The sequence below is a fragment of the Lissotriton helveticus genome, chromosome 1_1 (assembly GCF_964261635.1).
Source record: "Lissotriton helveticus chromosome 1_1, aLisHel1.1, whole genome shotgun sequence".
NCBI classification, from domain to species: Eukaryota; Metazoa; Chordata; class Amphibia; order Caudata; family Salamandridae; genus Lissotriton; species Lissotriton helveticus.
The window spans coordinates 1356027877-1356051261 of record NC_136057.1 but is presented as its reverse complement, the minus strand read 5'-3'; positions in this window follow the sequence as shown (position 1 = coordinate 1356051261).

The window sequence follows — 23385 nt, the reverse complement described above, 5'->3', positions numbered from 1 at the left end:
TTTGGAGCCACTCCCTCAAGGTCTTGGTCTCAGGACAAGCCAGTCATCAGTTGCAGCCAGACCAATGGAGCAGAAAGCTCAGTGGGCCACAGGAAGCAGAAAAATCCCCTCACTTAGGGCAAGCTCTGATGTATTTGATGCAGGGGCTGGGGGAGGTTCTCATAGCTAGCACCTCAACCAGTGCCCGCTTCATTACTTCGCTGTCCAGGCCAGGAGGAAGACTTGCCTCCAGGCCCCCTGCTCTCAGCACAGGCAACACTCCAGGGATTGGCTCACCCCTGCCGCCACTGGGTCCATGAGGATGTAGGCCGTCCTAGCATCCCTGCCTCAACAAGGGCTCTACCTTAGATGCTATCATAGCCAAAACCCAACTGACGCAAGGCTTTCTGCATCAAAAAGAGGTGAATCCTTCTCCTTCAACCTCTGCAACCAAAGGAGGAGACGCCCCTCCCTGTCCTTAAGGGTCTTGGTGGAGAAAGTCCTGCAAATTTTACATTTGCCTACCTCATGCTCTGGATAGAGGCAATAAATACACTTCTTGTGAGGGTCCTCAGAGAAGAGCTGCAACTTCCCACAAGAAGCACAAGGACGAAACAAAGACTTCTTACTTGAAGACATCTCAGAAAAATAGAAGAAATCCACAAGGAAGTTGAAAACTGAGCAGAGCCCAGGGAGACTCCCTTCACACGACGTGTGGTAGAAAATCTGAGGGCCTGAGCCTCTGAGAAGGTTCTAGAGGGGTGCTTGCGCCTGATTGGCTGGATATGTTATGAAAGTGCTTTTTTCTTCTAATGTATTCCTATGTGTTACTGCTATCCTCGGTACTTATAAGTATTTATGGTTTTAGAATGTATGTAATTATGTTTCTATATACATATATTGTTGGTTTTTATTGCTAATGTATTTACCGTGGGGCTCCCACTTTGACGACGGGGAATATTCAAGCATGTGAATCTATGAAAGACACCCCAATACTGGAGAAGCTGTTGTTACCCTGTTGAGACTATTGATTCCAGTTAGAAGAATTAGGGTTCAGTTATGGCAATTCAGTTGATAAGGCAAGAAAAGAGGATTCAATATGGTGTTGATGTATTTAATGATACCAGAGACATGCTGATTGTTATAGAGTGTGTTATGTCAATACAGGAATGATATGAAATGCAGTCTGTGTTGAAGTTCATTTTAATTTGCTGCTCTAAATAATACAATAAACAGCAAAGAAAGAGAAGCATAATTCTCACCGCCAAGTCCTTAAAAGAAATTAAAATTCTATATGCATTAACTAGAAGAATAATTATTATAGACTGTAGGAAAGGGCCCCTTTTTACATGGTTGCCCCCCACTTTTTGCCAAACTGTTGATGTACTTTGACTGAGTGTGCCGTGGGTTCCTGCCAACCAGGTACCCAGGGCCTATGTTCTTTCCCTAAACTGTACTGCTGTAAAACCCAATTGGCAACTCTCTGGCCACATGTAACTCCCTTGTAAAAGGTACCTTGGGCACTGTGACCAGGGAAGGCCTCTAAAGGCTGCAGCACTTATTGTGCCACCCTTGGAGGCCTTGTACCTTCACACACACACATTGCCATTGCAGGCTGCATGTTTTGGTGCAGAATAAAGTGAAGAGTCAACATGGCACGCGTCCCTGTGTGCCATGCCTACAACCCTCTGCCCCGGCATAGGTAAGCCACCCCTCTAGCTGGGTGGATTATACCAGTGGTGAGGTTACAGGTGCATGAGCCTTGTACCCTTACAGCGTCTAAGCCACTTCTTAGACATTGTAAGTGCAGTAATGCTATAAAGGGCGTTGAGCTCCGAAGGCTGGGGATCTCGTCCTGTAATATCCCCGTTAGCCACTGCAACAAAATCCTCCCCCGATCGACCATAGAAAGAGTAACAGGAAGGAACTTCGAAGATTCAAAGAGTAACTAGAAGGAATTCCGCATTAACGACTACTTTTGCAATTTCTCTTTGGCTCCCTACCTCCTTACAGGCTGTGAAGATGCCGTCCCCCATCACAGGTCAGTTTGCTGGGCAGCCAACCTCCATTACCGTAGCGGACCTCTGATCGGAATGCTTGCAATGATTCCCCTACATAGTGGTCCTTGAAAGGAGCTTTAGAAGCATTGCTGCCGGTCTACCTCACCGTCTAGAAGTTTGACCGGAACATTTTCCGTCACACTCCATGCATGGGGCCCATCCATTTATACCTGCTCCGACTCCGATCTTGCTGTTGCTGACCCTGACGGAGCTCTAGCTGACAGCAGAGGAAGGGCTAAGCCTGCTTTGGGTGACTGCATCGGACTTCGGAGCCAAAGGAGCAGCGCTTGGTTTCTCGGTGCTCGAGACACCCTTGAGCGCAGGACGCCTCCCCCGACACCGACTGCTGTGGAGACTGAGTTGTGCCTCGGTACTGTCCTCGGTACACTCGGTCCCCCTTCCTGAAGAGAGCGGTGGAGCATTTTGGCTTCTGTGGAGGTCGTCACGGACTGCGGAGCTGCCCTGACGCTTGCATGCACCGGAGTGGATCGGTAAAACGCGCAGGAAGCTTCTCCCGGCTTGAGAGAACGAGCCCTGCGGGCGTGTATGTGGCTGGGGTGCAGATGGCTTCATGATGGCACTATTGAGGTAGGGGTCGAGCGCCCGGTCTGGCCCGACCCCCCCCTGTTTTTTTGCAGCGCGTACAGGGTGACACTGAAAGTTGCGGTCTTCCATTTTTCTTTGCAACATTATTTCCCCCCCAGGACCAATTGAATTACATGCGGGCACCGATCCTTCGTGGTGTACTACTGGATCACTTGGTTCTGGTTTCTCACAACAGATGAACCCTGATGCCTCCTGCAAAATGGCGGAATACTGAAAATATTAACAGGACTACTCGCTCTTCATTCATGTTAATTATGTCACCTAGTTTTATTGCCGAATAAAAAACAGACAGAGGACTACGCACCAGAGTAGCATGGGGCAACTAAAGAGTTATAGGACCACTCCCTTGGAATCTCATGGCAGCCATCTTAGTTGGGGCAATGTTTTCCAAGCTCCCACTACATGTTTATTTATACTCCTCATATAGCTTCTAATTACCACAGAAGCAATTTAGCGCCGAGTTTTCCAGATTGAACCTGGTTCTGCTTAGATTCCTGCTTTAGCCAGATTTAGCAGATTTTTATTGTTGCTTTCCAAGGTCCTACTTAGTTGTTTATTTATACTCCGCATCTAGCCTCTAATAACCACAGTAGCATTTCAGCGCCGAGTTCCCTGCCTAGATTTCTGTTTTAGCCAGACTTGGCAGATTTCTATTGATCCTCTTACTCCCTGCTTTTATCCAGGTTTTATTAGGAATTCCTTTCCCACCCTCCGTTCTGCTCGCCTCCTTAGCTACCTGGTATCCAGTAGAGGTTCTCTGCCACCCTTGCCTTCCACTCTACCCAGCCCGCGTTTACCTACCCACTATCTCCTCCGCAGCGACTGTCGCTTCCACGCCATCCAGGCCCCCTACTTCCCACCCTCAATCTCCTCTGCAGGGACGGTTCTCCACATCCCACATCCCGGTCCACTTCCAGGACCCTTCTGACCCTTCCCTCAACCACAGACTCAGGGACTACCCTCCCCCTTCTTCTCCGACGCTCCTCTTCTCATCCCTCTCATCATACCTCGTTCCCCCACGAGGCTCACACACTCTCCCATCATATCTCCTTTTACCGTCTCGCCTATTGTGCTACGTTTATAATGGAACCCGCAGGCACACACTCCTACTACATCATTTACACCCTCGACCTCACGAAAAAATCTGCCAAACGATTCAAACATAATTTTATAAAACGGCACCCTGAAACACTCTTTGCCGATCCATATTTTTCTACACACAACGGGATTACAACCACAGAACTCATTCTCTACACAAAACGCAGAGCCCAATGGAGGAAAGCATTCCTCACCTCACTCTCGATCTCCTCCGCGAGGAAAACCGCGCATGGCTTTAGTTTATACATTTCGCCCTCCCAGCTCTTTCAGGCGACAGCAACCAACACCATTTACAATAACGGTATTATCCTCATCCAAGCCACAGACCGCAATCTTTCTTGCATGGACTATATATTTCCTACCATCAAAAACCTAGTGTCCGACCTCCTGTGGGCTCCCAATTTCTATCTCCCTCCAGTACCTTCACACAGGGAGTCTCTTCACCCAACCATCCTGACATCTTAGACCCCCAAACCCTCTGCCCCCTTCCTACATGTCCTACCCACTCTCCTCTGGCGTCTGATACTCTTGTTATCCACACCCAGTCGGCCCCCCCGAACCCTACACCGCATCACCCCAACATCTCCGCACTTTAGATCGCTTGACTCGTCCATCACAGCACTCGCCCCATCATCGGCCACCGATTCCTTTCATGACAAGACGATAGCTACCCCCCACCCTAACAACAACATTTCTCTGATCTCGACTTCCTTGCACTCTTTTGCTACTCCTTCCAAGCTCTCACCCCGCGTTAACCTCCTCAAGCAAAGCCATGCCTTGCCACAGGTCCTATCCACACAGGAACTTAACGACCACGCATTATCCTCTGAGTTCCCCATAATTTCGTCTACCCGCACCACTCCTACATTACAGCCAGCCATCTCATCTTCTCAGCCACCCACACCCAATATCCCGCTGTTCTCTGCACATATACCCTTTAATGATTTTCCTCATACGTACTCTCCCCTCAACACCCACCACCTCTGTTGTCCTAGGCCTACACAGGTCTTGCCCTCACACTACCACGATGACAACACACTACAGGATGAGCACTCCCTGCCCCCTACTTCTCTCTCCCCGCCCACCTCCCAACCACCCACCCCCTCAACGCAGACCTCTACAACTCCCATTCATCCACCCTCGCACACTATGCCCACTCCAACATTAACCTTACCTGAACCTCTGCAGCCCCCCTATACAGTACACAGCCTTCTACCATGATCACATCTGACACCAACCTTAGATTTGAGGAAATTATGGTTGCTCTACTCCATATTAAAGAGGGACTCCAATCTCTCAAGGATCGGATATCCATCCAACCTGGGCGTAATTTTCCCCCAAGAACATTCAACTTGAACTACAGATCACCCACTTAACTCACACCCCTAAACTCACTCCAGCCATTCGGAACTCTGTTCCCCTCCTCAATGCACATTCTCGTCCTAAGCGAAGCGTCAATATGTTCTCCGAGAGCGATATACTAGCTCTTCTTCATTCCTATGCACCCTCTACCAAGAACTGCATTACCGCAACTCAGTTGACCATCCCCACTGTCCACCCTAATCCACTCAGAGTTGTCAGACACAATAATAGAGGGATCGTCGAGAGCAACCTTACACACGTCCATCTCACCCAAGACCCTTCCTGTTCCCTCCTTACTCCATGGATCAAATGTACACTCATAAACTGTAGATCGGCTTCTAGACATGCTGCTGACATAGCTGAGCTCATACTTTCACAAGAACTAGATCTGCTATTGTTAACTGAAACCTGGCTAACTGATTCCTCCACACCACTGATGGACATTCTTATTTCCCCCGAACTAGGACATCATCAGATTAGACAGAATAGGTAAGATAGGTGGAGGTATAGCCTGTATTCATCGTAGTGACATCACGGTAAATAGAGCCACTTCCCCGACCCTCACGTCCTGTGAATACTTCTGCCTAGACCTTAGCAGCAACGGTAAACAAGCTTGTTCACTGCACATCATTTATCATCCTCCAGGAGACAATCTCATTTTCTTGGAACAACTCATGGATATGATTTCTACTAACAACGGTATGCAAAACAACCAATTATTCCTCGGCGATTTCAATCTTCACTGGAATGACAAGAACGACACAATTGTCAAATGCCTCAGAAGCTTCCTGGAGGATCTAGCCTGGACCCAAACCTGCAATGGCCCTACACATAAGAAAGGTTCAACCCTGGACCTAATAATCTCCAAAACTGACGTCATTCAAATGGAATCAATACAACCTTGCGACTGGTCAGATCACTACATCATTACCTTCTTTATCAAGGAAACAGTCAAATTTAACTCAGTTCAGGCCACGAAACCAAAGATTTGGAAAAGAGACTTGAAACAACTCAATACAAACACATTACCTTTCTCAAGTTACAACCTTCTTTTGTCTCCTGCTGACATCACAGACGTGCATGAGCTCACCAACCACTACCTTAACTCGATGACCACAATAATCAATGAGGTTGCCCCTATTCAACTTAAGAGAGTCTCCACTAAAGACTCAAAACATTGGTACAATAGTCTACTCAACGAAGACAGACGCTCTCTCAGAGTTGTTGAACGCAATTGGAGATCAGCTCCGTCGACTACTCACCTCAAATTACTAAGAAAAAAGAGAAACGCCTATTACAAGAAGATTCAGCGCACCAAAGTATACTTTTTCAAACACCAACTAGACCAAGCTAGAAATCGCCCCAAAAAATGATTTGAGCTAATCAAAACTCAATCTAAGGACGCCCCTCAACGCTTACAAGATGCCGCCCATTCGCAACCCAACTGTGAGCAACTCTCCGCCTTCTTCAATCAGAAGACCCTCAACATCGAGAACGATCTCCTTAAGGACCGACTACTTTACTCTGTGCCATATTCACAAACCCCCCCCCCGTCACCACCAACTACTTCACACCAAATCCCTTCAAAGTGTGCAACAAAGAACAATGCTGCCTGGTCGGCCTTTGACACTTTGGGTAAGATTCTAAATGCCTTGAAACCTTCCAACCACCTCATCAACCCGCTCCCCGCTAATGCTGTTAAAGACCTAACCCCATGGCTGCTTCCGCTATGGACCAAAATCATCAACAGTTCACTCCAACAAGGTTGCATTCCAGATACCCTCAAAGTTGGCCAAGTCTCACCCATCCTTAAGAAACCAACAGCGGATCCAACGAATCTTAACAACTACCGTCCTATATCCAATATCCCTACCCTGACCAAACTGCTTGAAAAATGCGTACACCACCAACTAACCAAACATATTGCTCCCTTTGACCTCCTTGACAACCACCAATCAGGTTTCAGAGCGGGGCACAGCACGGAGTCAGCCATGACTCACATTATTGATGATGCACTTCAAATATTGGACCAGAATGGCTCATGCCTACTCATCCTGCTTGATCTATCCTCAGCTTTCGATACGGTCAAAAACAAGTGTTTGCTGGACCTGCTCAGACTGAGGATGGGTCTTTCAGGATCTGTGCTAAACTGGTTTACTTCCTTTCTGCATAACCAAACACAACAATTCAAGATTAACAACACTCTTTCCAACCCAGTTCCAGTAAGGCTGGGCGTCCCACAAGGGTCCTCACTTTCTCCAACATTGTTTAACTTGTTCATGGAGCCTCTCACCGAAATTCTTCAAGCGTCTAACGTGCAATATCAAATGTACGCTGATGATACTCAACTGTATCTAAAGATCAACACCTTAGAAGACATTAAACAGCTTAATTCCACACAAACATGGCTGGCAGAAAATCATCTCAAACTGAACGTTCTAAAGACTGAATTCCTCCTTATAGGCCCCCTGCTAAAATCCCTCTGATGCAAAACTTGATCCAACATCTCACTGCTCTCAACGTTCAACCTTCTATTGTGGACTCCGCAAAATCACTGGGAATAACTCTGGACAGCAATCTCAGCATGCAGAAACATGTCAGCAACGCTACGAAGGGAGCAAACTTCCAGTTAAACATTCTAAGGAAGTTGAAACCATTCTTACCAGCCAACGACTTCAAACAGGCTGTACAAGGGCTGGTTATCCCCCGTGTGGAATATGGTATTGTCTCTCTATGCGGCCTCCCAAAAATGACTACAGCCCCCCTAAGAGCATCAATAATCTCTGCAGCAAGACTCATCACTGGTTCGATAAGAAGTGCCCACATCTCCCCTGACCTAAAATCCCTGAATTGGCTCCCGCTCGAAGCAAGAATTCAGCTAAAAATTGCTTGCATGACACACAAGGCCTTACACCACATTTATCTCGCTCAGAAATTGACAATCTCCGGTCGCTCAAGGTCCTCTAGGGGTGCAGATAACCTTCTTCTGAAACCTCAAAGATTCAATAAAAAAACAAAAACATATAAACGAACCTTCTCTGGAATGATGCCTAGGATTTTGGAATACTCTTCCCCCGGAAACCAGACTGAATTCTTCTTTCGTATCCTTCAAAAAGGAAGTAAAAGCGATTCTCATGACAAAATGTACTTGACCACTCTTCCCTGTCCTGAACCTTCTTCATCCGAGATCTGTCTTTATTTTGGGAATTCTCTGTTTATGGGCTTTATTTTTACTACTACTGTTTTATTTTATTTATCCCATGCTTGTTCTATATATTGTTGCTTGTTATTCATTTGCTATAATCATCGTTTGTCCATTGTAAAGCGCTCTGATATCCGCAAGGATCTTGTTCGCGCTCTATAAAACCTTCGAAAGAAAAAGAAAAAGAAACGAAAGGTTATTTGGTTGTGGGAGTTATTACGAAGTCCACAGCACCATAATGGCTTTACTGAAAACTGAGAAGTTTGGTATCAAATGTCTCATCACATTAAACCCACACTGATGCCAGTGTGGGATTTAATGAAAAATGCACTCGGAGGGCATATTAGAGATGCCCCCTAAAAACAACCTAAGTCTAGTGTCCTGACTGAGAGGGTGCCCGCCAGCTGCCAATACCAGATATGTTTCTGGACCCCTGGGTTGAGAGCCTGCTGCTCTTGGGGTCCTGAAACAAAGCACATCCTCTGACGAGGTGCCAAGCCTCCTCCCCTAGGATGAGCAGGTTCCAAGAAGGGTAAGCTTCAAGGGCTTTCCGCCTTTGTGAGCTACCCCAGCCATTTGCTGCTCCCAGCAACTGGCCCCACCGGTTCTGACCCCCACTTTGGATGGGAGAATCGGTGGGAAAACCAGGTTAGGAGGAGAAGTGTGCCCACCTTTGCCAACCCTACCCTCTAGTGGGGGAGGCAAGGTGAAGCACAACTCTTAGTCCCCATCATCTTGAAGCTGGGGGGACTCAGCAAATCGGAGTGAGGCTTATGCCCCCCCTCTCTCTGGAGGGTGGCATCATAGGGGGGAGTACCGACCCCAAGGAAAGCATCTATTGGTCCCGACCTGTACCTACCTGTAATGCCCCTAAATCTAGTGTTTAGGGGCAACCCCGAACTTAGCCTCCTCAGACAAGAAGAGAGAAGAAGATGCAAAGAAGCCATGCTGAAAGAATAAGAGGACACCAACTGACTTGGCCCCAGCCCACCCGGCCTGTCCCAACCTCGAACCTGCTCCAGCAAAACCTTGGTGTGTCTTGCAGCCAGCAGCCCCCAACAACCCAGAGGACCTGCCCTCCCTTCCCAAACCAAGACTTTGTCTACAGTGAGCACCGGATTTGCTCACCACCACCTGACTCCTTCCAAATCTGCCAGTCTGTACCACTCTGCACCCAATGCCCACGACTTGAGTTTGAGAGGGCCAACACCACAAGGGGGTCTCCCGGCAACCCTGACCTGGGATCCAATAATCCCTGACATGCCTCAAGTCTCCAAACGATGCCTGAGTCCCTGTCTGGAGGATCCCCCTCGACCGGAGCCAGTAAGAAAAACCAGACGCCTAAAGACACCCCTGCACCCGATGTCCCAAGGCCTTGGGTGGCCCAACCGATGGTGTTCCAGCATCCCCATGCATCCCAACTTACCTCTCCAACCAGTGGTCACCTCCAGCAGATCTTCGTACCTGAGCCTGCAGTGTTTTTTGCAACCGGTGAATCCCCACTGAAATCAACAGGTCACCCAACGCCAAACGGGTGCTGGTTTGGCGTTGGGTGTGGGTGTGGGTGCACTTTTTGTGCTAAATTGCATCCCCTTTTGCCCTGAGCCTAACACCAGGGGCTTTGCTCCCACAAGCTCGTGGCCTGCTCGTGAGCAGCCATCAACCGGAGGTCGCCTATGTCCCTTTGGATAACATTTGGCCTCAGCACTCTGCCCCCGGCCACTCTAGTGCCGCAGAGGGTGCTTTGAGAGTGCATCCTGAACCCTGGGGGAACCCTGGTTCTAACCCCAGAATACCAACTCCAAAACCTAACTACTTACCGATAAACCGATAACTTCATTTCCTCCCATGGGATTACATTGACTACTTTTTTTTTAAATTATTCTTCGAATTGTGGAGTTGCTTTGTATGAAACCTTGAAAAACTGCAAATGTACAAAAACTGAATTACTAACTTTTTCTCTAGGAAGTGTCCCAGTGTGTTATCTAGGCATATCACACTGAGTAGAAAAAGTAATCTGCAAAGTAATCAAAAATAATTTAACAGTAGTTTCAACTGTATTGAAAGTATTTACAAACCTGTAACAAAGTAAATTTCATTCAGCTTGCTTGTATTGTGCAACCTGCCTTGAAAAGAACCATTTACACTTACCTGTGCCAGGCTTGCTTGGTTCTAGAAAATAAATACAACTAAATATTTATATACAAACAAATTGGTCTGAGTTCAGTCTTTGAGTGTGTGCCATCATTTCTTGCCTGAGTTTGTACAATACATGTTTAACACTACCCTCTGATAAAGCCTAACTGCTCGCCCACACTACCACAAATAAAGAGTAAAGTGTTATCTACTTTTATCTCTGCCTACCTTTGGGGTTCCACTGGACTCTGTGCACACTATACCTTACTTTGGTATAGTATATGCAGAGCCAGCTTCCTACATAGACCATTACACACCACAAAAAGGTCATTTCTCATATTGATCTCATTACATGAACCTCACAGTTTTTTTGTTCTCACTCATAAAATGTCACTCAAAGTGTCCCACAAAAAGTATTGAAATGTCACACATACCTTGTAAACATGGGAATGTCACACATAAGGAGCCTGAAAACTTGCCAGCTATGGTTTGAAGCCATGGCTGTTAGGCTACATCTCCTTTAATGTATTTGACGTTTGACTTTCAACTGAGCTACTTTATATAACTAAAGCAGAAGAGGATGGCATAATTCTCTCCTCCTTATTGTGGGTTTATCTTCACTGTAGAACTGTAGCTGTGTAATAATAGGTTAAGACATGGGGAAAATCTAAGTGAGGTAATGAGGGTGGCATTTGGAAGGAGGTGGAAATGAGGGAAGATGTGTGCTGCCTTGATGTGCCTACTCTTCAGATTTACTCAAGAATAAACTTTCTAAAACAAGTATGGATTTACGATTCTACTTTCAACCAGTGGTGATGAGCTGTATCTAATAGTAATAGCTACCCTGAAGAGGAACCTGCATAAGATTTCCTTAGGCTTTCAAAAGGAAGGAAACTTCACTACCTGTAACCTTTTAATTTTTATTTATTTCTCTACCCTGACCTCTGGGTCGCAAACTGAATCAACCTGCCATCACGAGTGCATGATGCATACGTGCTACATCCATCAATTAAATAACGTGTGGAACGTCATCACGCGAGGTCAAGCTACGTCACCTTACGTGGCGCCATTTTTTCTTGTAAATAGAGTGAAAAGCTGAGCGATCCCGCTTGTGGCATTTACCTCCTCATAGAGAGCATTACTCCGGCGCTTGGTACTGTATCAGTTATAATTCTGTCATTTTATTTCTATGTTCTTTAAAAGGTGATGATTTTGTTTTCTTTGAGTGCTTGCCAAACAAATGCTTCAGTAGTGGAAGCCCGTAATCACTGCTGCCGTGTCCAGCTATTTCTGGCCTGAGGGAAGGGGAGCGGAGCTGGACTATGTAATGGGCCTTGAAACGCTCGCGCAAGCTAACGCGCGCCGCCGCATAAATGAAACACGGGACACCGCACTTTGGTTCCGCGTGGTCCTGAATGGCGTTGTCGGACACGCCTCCTTTTTAGGGCTCGGGGCGGAGCGCCGAGATCCTATTAGTACAGAAAGAAAAAAAGTGTGATAAGGGCTCGGGAAAGACACATTCCTTATTTTTTTTATTATCTGAATGGTCATTGGTCTTCGCGGTGATGTATTTTTAGTAGTCTTGATGCTATTGGGCAGTCGTAATTTTCGGGCGCCATTTTGGGCATTTTCCGTGCGGTTACGTGCTCGGCAGTGCATTAATCTTAATTAGGAGCTGTCAGGGTGGCCGTGTAATGCATTCCAGATGGTGTGCGCGCGTTCACCATAGAGCAGTGTTTGTCGGGCGCGCGTCCTCCTCACGTGCACACAGGCTTCAGATTTCATAAGCGCGAAGAGATTCACACTGCGACTGTGTCCTTTAGCATAAAGTGAATTACTTTGCTCCACGCGCAAACACGTTTGGCTATGAACCGACGGGCGGACAACAGCGCCAAGAAGACACAGTCAAACAAAGTACCGGAGCCAGACAAGGACCAGGCACCGCGCAGAGGACGCAGGCAGAGCGCGCTGCAGCAGCATGGCCCCGGCAGCTGCCCTCCTTCTCTGCACGGCCCTCCTGTGGCTGGCGGAGCCCTCCCAGGCCGGGCAGCACGAGGACTCTCTGTACATGTGGATCGACGCGCACCAAGCCCGGGTCCTTATAGGTAACATCTCTCTCTCCTCTTGGATTTACTGTAGCGAGGGGGGTGTTGGTAGTCCGTTGCACGTGGTCAATTCCGCAAAAAAACAGCAGCGTTCTCTGCAGCATGCTTGCGTATTATGGCATGTCTACAGTGTTTGAAAGGTGCTCACCATGACATTTTGCTGATCGACTTGTCCGTTTGCATCCCTCCCTGCTAGCATGTCTCCCTGTCTTCCTGCCTGCCTGCCCGATTTCCACACAGTGTTATCTGTGCACCTGTGAAAACTGCATTTCTTTTCAAATTTAGTGGCCCTGTCAATGGAAAATGGGCTGTCTGCAAAAGCCATTGCGGTACATACCACACCGTGCGTTATTAATACACGTGTGACAGTGCGCTCCAACATGCACCGCCAGCCACATGGCACATGTAATCTACGCTCACTCTCCTGCTGATCGGCGGCCGCGTGGCTCATTTGCTCCCTGTGTGACCTTGGATGTTTCACAGACACAATCCCCTTGACTTGGGAGATGCAACGCTGATCCACCCTGGAACTCGATCCATCACCACTGGCTCGAAGTGATCCGGTCTGATGCATGCCCCCTGGAGCGCGACTGTCAGGCGTTAAAATGCGAGCAGCGCATGTAATCCGAAGCAGCGTTGGCTGCGTGTTGTCCTCAGGGGGTCAGCTCTACTTTAGTGTGTGTTTGTGCTTGTGTGTGAAGCTGGCGCTGATGCCAGTACTGCACCAGTTCTTTGTACTGGCACTAAAGTTATCTATATTTCCTGTACCTAGTCTGCCTGTGACTGCATCTCAGCCGCATCAGCCTTAGATTGACCTTTCTCTGGACTTTAGCAAAGCTTGAAAGGAACTGCCTGTCCCACAAGTCATCTGGAGCAGTGCTTAATTTGTAGAAGAATGAGTGCTAGTGCCCAAAGCCGCCCTCAGAAGCCCGGCCGGCGCTATTTAATGTTGACAGGCCACACACCAAGGCTGTGTAGTCTTCAAACCACCTCACGACTCTTTAATCCACTGCCAGGCACTCCCTCCCCTTTAACTCACTCTTTCATGTTCCTGCTACGTCCCTCTGTGACTCCCCCCCCCCCCCCACCTTTCTCTTCCTCTTTCTTTCCTGTTTGTGTTTTTTCCCTCTCTTGCTGTGGTAAAAGTTTGATGAGGAAAAATAAGTGTAGTCCCCAAACATAAGTGCCAAAGCCCCCCACCAGCAACCACCCGCTTAAATTAAGCACTGGGTGCAGATTTGCATGTGCTTTGATAGGAGAAATGTTCTGTTTGTGTGAGGGAAGCTTGAACTGGCTGCCAGTGCCGTGTGAAGGAAGCCTGTACTGTTGATACCAGTGTCCTATTTGTTCTCTATGTCAGAGAAGCTTGCATTGCTGTGGCCTGATTTACCGCTTCTGTCTCCTGCTCATCATGTATGCAACACATGTCTTTTGATAGGAAAAACACTTGCACTGCCATTCATGCAGCACCCAGTGCCCCTGGAAAAACATATTTCTGTGGCCATAGCTTCTTCAATGTACTTATTTTATTTTCACGCTCAGTTTTTCTTCTCTCTTCGTTTCCTTCTCCGAGAGTTGTAAAACACAGAGTGAAACAGTTACCAATATGGACTGTGTGCAGGTGTTTTGCCTGTAGTTGAAAACAATCGCCCTAAACATGATTTAAATGTAATTAAAAAGGAAGACAATATTGACCCTTCCACCTCGTATTCAGATTTAGTTTCACTCTTCATGCAGATTCATATTTACACCCCAGTGTTGTCAAAGCAGCAGTCGTTTCCAAGAGGGTGCCCAGAGTGCAACAATCATACACGAGTTGTATCTCTTTTCAAACTCTGATGACATGAAACTTAAAGTGGATCCTAGGGAGACATGTATGTAATGAACATGTAATGTACATTACCGATCTGTCAGACTGTTTCTAGTTCAAAAGACATTCTTCTAAAGTCCCTGTGTGGTAAACATCAAGTAAACCCGAAACTGAATAAAAATTAGGAATACAGCTTTATGCACATAATTAAGTAGGCAGCACTAAGTAAACCACACTGTAAAGTGTATTAGTGAGAATTCATTCCTTATGAAAACCTGCAAAGAAAACAGTCTATTGCAGCCCACTGTAGGCGTATTTTACTACAAGAGGAAGGTATAGACAAACGGTAAATGCTGTGATTGTGTTAATTCACGTTGGGGAACAACTACTTTTAGTTTCAGGTGTTTTCCTGTTTGATACATTAGAAGTTTCATTATCTAGTCGCAAAGTTCAGAAGAACTAGGGTCCCTCAACATATGTCTTAGCCAACATACATAAGACCAGATGAAACTAAGAGGCAGTACCAATGTGAGTATAAAAGCGGGATCACAGAAAATATGTTTATTTATCTCAATAGATTTCTGATGCCTTATGTCACTTCACTATCCTCATATTTAAAACAATCAGATGATGGTATTGGGAGGTTGAAGTGTTTGCTAGTATGTGTTGGTTGGGTTCTGCTCACTTCGGATGTATGTGTTTTACATACAGTCAAAGAACAACAGGATGGACTGAAAGCCCTCAAATAGTTTTGTCTGACAGATCAGTGACATATATTGAGCATGCTTCTTAGCTGAATGAAATAGGGATAATTATTTCATACCACAATGGTTTTCTATTTATTGGGGAATACTTTTTTGGTTGTGCCTATTAGACGGTACATGCATTGTCTGTTGCGAGACAAATTGTGGGCTTACCAAGCACATATTGGGCTTGAATCACACACACTGCTAATCATTGGTCCTGCCACGCTAATTTTTTTGCTTAAAATTCGGTGGCTTGCCTTATCCATTTTGTGTCTGTCCTGGAACATTGTCTCTGTACTTGTGTCGTTCCACTCTGCATTGCACACTTTTAAGGACGTATGTTTTTTAGTGAGTAGAGTAGTGAGTAGAGTAGTGAGTAGAGTAGTGAGTAGTGAGTAGAGTAGTGAGTAGAAAGTAGTGAGTAGTGAGTAGAGTAGTGAGTAGTGAGTAGAGTAGTGAGTGGAGAGTAGTGAGTAGAGTAGTGAGTAGTGAGTGCAGAGTAGTGAGTAGTGAGTAAAGTAGTGAGTAGAGTAGTGAGTAGAGTAGTGAGTAGAGTAGTGAGTAGAGTAGTGAGTTGAGTAGTGAGTAGTGAGTAGAGTAGTGAGTAGAGTAGTGAGTAGAGTAGTGAGTAGTGAGTGCAGAGTAGAGTACTGAGTAGAGTAGTGAGTAGAGTAGTGAGTAGAGTAGTGAGTTGAGTAGAGTAGTGAGTAGTGAGTAGTGAGTAGAGTAGTGAGTAGTGAGTAGAGTAGTGAGTAGTGAGTAGTGAGTAGTGAGTAGAGTAGTGAGTAGAGTAGTGAGTAGAGTAGTGAGTAGTGAGTGCAGAGTAGTGAGTAGAGTAGAGTAGTGAGTAGGACATCACAGGCAGCAGCTGTGCAAGCTTCTTACACTCACAAGGAGACCACAGGCAGCTGAGGTGCAATCTTCTCCCACTCACAAGAAGGACATCACAGGCAGCAGCAGTGCAAGCTTCTTACACTCACAAGGAGACCACAGGCAGTAGAGGTGCAAGCTTCTCACACTCACAAGAAGGACATCACAGGCAGTAACGGTGCAATATTCTCACACTCACAAGGAGATCACTGGCAGTACACACCACATGAACACACTCCATAACATATAGCAACAATACATTGGCATTTACAATGCCATTAGCTCAAACTCAAATAAATCCGAGCCCGATTGCATTTCTAATGCTTGTTTTATTTGGTACGCGCGTGACGTCATACGTCAATGCTGGCGTGCCCCCGGTTGGCGCGGGTAAGCTGGACCGCTACCCTGCGCCCCCAGGACACTACAGACTACAGGCTCCAGGCGGCTCCTGACGCCACCACAAGCATTTCGCGCCAGGAGGCGAGCACAAAATCAACACCGGGCTCCCACAGCGCGGGAAGCCTGTAATCACTGCTGCTATGTCCTGCTGTTTCTGGCCTGAGGTAGGGGGAGCGGAGCTAAACTACAAGCTCCAGGCTCCCTGTAGCTCTTGATGTCACTGTAGGAGAGTAGGGTCTGCTTCCTATGGTTACCCCCACTTTTTGCTATGTTTAACAGTTTTTTCGACTTTAGTATGGCTGTGGCCCTGCTAATCAGGCCCACAGCCTAGCCGTACACTCTCTAAATTGATACCATGTAATTGAGGTACATACCAGATTGGTTACTGGGTCCCCCTTGTGAGCCCCTGTATATGGTACCTTAGGTACCCAGGGCATAGGTGCACCCTAGGCCTACCAGGGGCTGCAGCATGTATTGTGCCACCCGTGGTTAGCCTTCCAAACTGACACCACGGGTCTGTACTTACAGCCTGGGCAAGGTGGTGTAATCACCCCTTACTTAGATGTAGTATATCTATATCTACCTTGTTTATAGACACATAGTAACCTATAAGTCACTCCTATGGCAGGCCTTGACAATCCTGGAGGCAGAGTGCTTGGTTTTATGTGAGAGGGTGCCCTAGCATGAGCTGAGCTCTCTGCAGCTTTCGGAACCATCTCCTGATAGCTGTTCTATGATATAGCCATACCTTATACTCTTAAGTGCATTATAATCCTCGCGGTTAATGCTAACTTTGGTTTGGCTTTATCAAAACATGTTGTGGAAGGTGTCAAACACTTTGGAATACTACCCCCTCGCCAGTTCTGGCGACGGGGGTAGCATTCCACCCTTCTAGAGGGAGAAGACATGTAGTTACTGGTAAACCCGGTTAAAGTTAAACAGAGCCCCAGCATCACAAAATGGATGCTGCAGCCACAGACACGAGTCTGCCCTCCTGCTGCTGGACGAAACTCCAGCAGGGGAGGCCTGGACAATAGGTTTCCTGTCCAGGGAGGTGCATGCACCTCCCGTAGACAGGCTTTAGTGTATTGGGGCAGGGAGGGTTGCATTCAGTGAATGCTTTTCAGACACTGCCTGGGGTACACAAGGTGCTCCATGCATTTCCCAGTTCAAACCGGTTGCTGGGGCACTCAGCCCCAGCTCTGGTGCGAAACTAGACAAAGGGAAGGGGTGTAACCACCCCCTCCCCAGGTCCACCCATAGGAGGGACCTTAGAGTTAGTCCAACCCCTAAACAAACTATAAGTATAGAACCCCAGTCCCTAGGACTTTAGATCAGTGGTCTTCAAACGTTTTGGTGCTCGAGACCCCCCATTCAAAAAATTTTTGGCTTAAGGAACCCCCTCATGCAAAAATTTCTAGAACATGATAGTCCTTACCATTGACAACCATAAATGTGCTCCAGAGAATCGATCAATCTGTGGTTGCACCTCATTAGTACCAGTTTAAAACCAAAATATAGCAATAAGCAACAAAAATGGGATATGTACAGCTTTACAAAGGTCCTTCTACAAAGCGGCTACACCGGTTGCTGCTGTTTAGTAACTTTAATCCTTTTGATAAATACATTTTAAAAAGTTGTTACTCAGTAGGGAAAACACTATAATAAATTATGAAACCTCTATTAGTGAATGCACTGCAACAGTCTGCGTGAAACCAGAGAGCCACATAATTAAACCGTGGTTGGGGCAGTGGAGAATAGTGACTTGTGTATTTTTAGTGCTATGAGGTCACAGCCTGACAGAAAGCACTGTGAATATGTGAGTCTTTATTTTATACTTGCATTACATGCAGTGTAAGATAGACTGCTACAAAATGCGCAACATGTTTTACGATAAAATGGTGCTTCCAAAATATACAGGCTGTTTCCAAAATATAGGGGCTTGTTTATAATCCCTTGCGCTGCTGGTGCGTAATTGTCTATGATGCTCTTGTTGCGCAGAGAGCAGACCGAATATCTACGAGGCCACGCAAAGTCACATTGCGTGGCTTTTGATGGCCTCCTAGATATGGTGTAAGGCAACGCAGCGCTAGTCGGTGTGTTGCCTTACACTGCGCCAGTCCTTCTCAAAGTGTCTAAATAAACATAATTGGCTTCAAGTTTTTCAGAGGGTTAACTTTAAATACATATGCTTAGTTCATAAAGCATTATATGGTGGTAGACCAAGCCCTCTTACCCACAAAACTAAGTTCTAGACCCCCAAATGCAGTCTGCACCCAGAGCTTGGTTATTCACCGTTCCAGGTTTCAGAGAACTTTATGGGGATAGATGTTTTTCAGTGGCTGCAGCAATGCTCAAAAACGGACTTACACTAAATCTGAGAAAAGAACACTCTGTGCTGAGATTTAGACTAGAGAGCTACTAAACACCTGGCTTTTCTACTACAAGGCTCCTGTGATTTTATATGACTGGTTAGTGATTTGCACAAATGGTCTTTGAAAAATGAGCTCTCAGGTACCTACCTGGCTATAGCGCTTTAGAAGTGCCTAAATATTAATAAATAGCATGGAGAAAATTGCTCTTCTAATCACAAAATATTGAACACAAAAAATAATCCTACACAAGAATGTGGGGTTCTGTGCAGCGGTAAACAGAACATTAGTCACTACTGCCATCATTTGCTTGGCAGATGCGTATGCTACTCACAGCAACCAGGGGCCTAACAAAGGCCCCCACATGTGAGGGGGCCCCTTCAGCATAACTTCTAGGGGGACCCCCTCACGTTTTGTTATGCCACTGTCTATTAACTGTAACAGCACTCTCCTGTCCTGAGAAATCAAAGCCAGACGACAGCTAAACACACCTTTCTGCCAGTGTGCTGCTGGCCTGAATGAAATGTAAATGTGCACAACGAGATAATCTGCAAATCCTTTACATTTGCAGATTAACTCATTGTGCACATTTGTATTTCTTTCAGGACAGCAACACATTGGTAGAAAGGCGTGTTTAGATGTCTGTTTGGCTTCGATTTCCCAGCCCCTGAATAAAACTCCAGGGAAAGCATTTTAACTACGTCTGGGATGTTTTATTTTAGGAAATTAAGAGCACGACCCCCTTCCCAGGCCTCCAGGGCCCCCCTAGGGGTCGCGCCCCACAGATTGAAGACCTCTGCTTTAGATTACCCTGGATGAAACTCTGCAACATATATCTTGGACCTTCTACATTCCATATTGACTGGAAGACTGAAGAAATCTCCCTTGTGGTCAAGGAGTGACCACCCTGTTCAAACAGGCACTAACTGCATCTTTGCCGGTCATTTTCGAGGCTCCCGTCGGATCCCGAAGAATCTAAAACAAAGGACACGGACTTCCAGACATCTGACGCTGACCTGCGCTCCCAGCAAAGCTGAGACCTGTGGCGGACACGAGAGACGAGGGACCAGAACTGCTGGGCATCCTGCATTTTGCAACCTACACCTACTTCCCGAGGTATCCCGAAGTTGTGCATTGGGCTGCTTGAAGCCCCAGCCCTGAGCACCTTTTGCACCGAAGCTCAGAGGCCCACGCTGCACGAGTGTCCCGTGGGCCCGCTTTGTGCATTTCAGCTCAACGCATCTTCGCGGTTCCTAGTCCGTTGGCTTATGAGCCCCCACGAAGACCAATCTTTACTTTCTTCAGCTTTCCTGGTTGCTCCAGGCTTGCACCAACTCCTCTCCAAAGGAGGAGTTCCCCAGACCTAGCTGGCCTGCACCGAAGCCCATCTCGACCTCTTGTGTGGATTGCATTTGCCAAGGCTTGTTGGGTCCAATCCGGATACCGACACCGCAGTCAACTAGATCCTTCGTGGGACAGCTCGAATCCAGCTCCTGGTTGTCGTCGACGCCTCCTGGTCCTCGTGGCTGAAGAGACAAGCTTCACCTTTTTACCTGAAATCACCCATCGGCTGGCATCTTCCTATCGCCATCCTGGTCACTGGCTAGTGACCCAGACTCTGTCTCCTCTGCTTTCAGGTTATTCACATCTACGATCCACCCGGACACTTTTCCTCTGGTCGCCTGCAGCACTTCTTCGCAGATCTTCATTGGAATCGACGACGAAACCCGACACCAAAAGGCACCTATGCACCCGGATTCCCTGGGTGAGGTAACACGAGTACTTCGGTGCTTCCGTGGGTCTTGACTCTCGAAGTGTCCTAGTCTAAAAGGGGCTCCATCGTAGTTCATCTAGAAGTACCCTTAAACTGTAACTTTGTAACTTGTTCGTTCTCCATACAAGGTCAATGGTAACGCACTGCTGTGTTTAGACACTGCACGCGTCTCCCGTGGGCCTCCTACATCCTAACCGTTGGTGGTTCTAGGCAGCCCCAGCGATTCCACAGGCCCTAGGCCTGCTTTTTAACACACTCATGGTTCTTATAACACTATTTTAGTATCTGGTTTGTGAGGCCCCTAGGGCACAACGTATACTGTGGAACTTATCGTATGCTAATTAAGTTCCTTGTATTGTACTTTTACCTCTGACCTCATAAACAGTGCATAGGGGTTGTGTTTAGAATAAATAAATATATATTTGATATATACCTTGTGTGGTTTGCTTTCATTTGATCATTCAAGGGATTATAATTGGTAAAACAACTTGCTTAACTCGTCTCCAAGTCTTAGCCTGAAGGCTGCTCTCCACAGCTACCACTAGGATAGCTTTCTATAAGGTTGACTTTATAACCTACCATCAATAAGGGTCTAGGGAGGCTACACTTAGTAGAGGACCTATCCATCCAGAGCAGAGGGGAGGCAAGGAAAGGGCGGGAAAAAATCCAAAAATAACCCATGGAGATTGTATAGTCCTCAATTTTAGCAGTCCCTGGACCATACAAAATATTGCAGTTCAGTTTGTTAGCACCCATGCACCGCGCACCCAGGTCTGAGCCCATACTCTGGACTTGTTCTACCCAGGCAATCATATCCTGCCCTAGACACCAGCACCCAGGGTCCCAACAAACAGTTTCCAGCCATTTCAAAATGTAGACCAACCCCTTAGACCTTTTTTTAACATTCCAGTAGAAAATAGATATAGGCCCCTCGAGGAGGTGGATTGACTTGGGTCGCAAGGGGGCCTCAACCCCAACATTGGGGCGGGGGGCTCAAGAGGGCAGCAGGTGTGAACACTGGTTGGCTACTGACACAGCACATCTTCAGTAGCAAAGAATATGTATTAGGGATTCAGCAACCCCTATCTCCCAGGGGAGCCCCTAATCACCATAGGGTTAGGACCAGCCATGAATAATAATTCATCCACAATAATGCACTCACCCTCCCCCAAGCGCCTTGAGACCCTCTGGGTGAGTAGTGCGCTATACAAATTACTGAACTTGAACTTGAACTATCCTTAACTCCTATGGATTATGTAATCCCCAGCTCAGCCCGCACAATGAAGGAAGTTAAAGTCATCCCTATGGCACGGCCAGTTGTCATCCGTAGCCCTAACAACAACTGTCATGATGCATATGGCGGTAATACTTCCGTTGGTCACAAGTTAAGGATTTTATTCTGGAACATCGCTGGAATCAAAAATAAACTCCACAGCCCAGATTGGGGGCAGTTTGTGGGCATCCATGATGTGTGTTTGTTTCAGGAGACCTGGGCAAGAGAGGATATAGAGAGGGGAGGTTTCGCAACCTTCAACATGCAGGCCACCACAGGGGGAAGAGGCAAACCCTCGAGGGGCTCATGCATCTGGGTCGCTACCCACCTGGAATTGCACGGTGATCCAAATGAGTACTGCATCCAACGACTTGCAGTGTATCGTACTCACTTTCCCCTCCAGCCTAAAACTTGCTCTTATTAACATTTATTCCAGTCCTGTAAACATCAACCAGGAATCACCGACCAAAAGACCTACTTAACACCTTCATCTATACAGTTCCCCTGAATGCTAGATTGATTATTAGGGGGACTTCAACTACCAATTCGAGCCCCTGGCTTCCCGCACGGATACCCCTTCAAGCGAAGAGAATAGTCTTTGGCTAATCCCGACCCGCAAGTTCCACCGGTAAAGGCCTGGACTCCTCTGGTACGCCAGATAAATGCAGCAACCCTAATCCACTCCTTGAGGGTCTGTAATGGCCGTACCAAATCTGACCAGCAGGGAACCTAACCTTTAATAGAACAGGACAATCCTCCCTCCTGGACTATATATTAGTGGAGACAAGCATATGGAGGTGGGTGAACGACTTTGCTGTCTTTCCAAGACTTGACAGTGATCATAATGCCCTGACTTTGGAGCTTGAGACACCAGAAATTTATAATCCTATGTCCTTTGGCACCCCGCATGTACCAACCTAACACTCACCAACAATAGAAGGAAAAGCAGGTGGGGAAAGTTTAAGCAGTCACCAGAAAATAAGGCTGTATTATATTCTAAAATCATCTCACACTTAATGGAAATGGAGCTGGCTGCTGCAACACTCGACACTCCACTTACCATCAGTAGACTAGAGGCACTTCATGAAGAACTGTCAAGAAGTCTGACTAACATCTTTAACACAAAAAGATGATGGACGGAATGTTGAACATTGTCAAACATTCACCCCAGTCACAGATCTGGGTTTAATCTATTGTTTTTTTGCTCACCACGCTAACCCAGTTCAGACATAGCCATATGCAAATCAGTCTTGACCCTGTGCATCATGGGAACAGTCCAGACCGAACTGCCAAGCCATGTCTTCCCAGGACCGGAATCAAGCATCCTAGGACCGGTTTCGAGCTTTCAGCCCTCATCAGCCAGGATAGCTTGACTCCAGTGGCATAGTGAGCACGGGACCCACGTCTGGGCATACCCTTCTCACTTAGGGTGAAAATGCAACACAAAAAGATGATGGACGGAATGTTGAACATTGTCAAACGTTCACCCCCAGTCACAGATCTGGGTTTAATCCAGCGTTATTTTGCTCTCTACGCCAACCCAGTTCAGACATAGCCATATGCAAATCAGTCTTGACCCGGTGCCTCATGGGA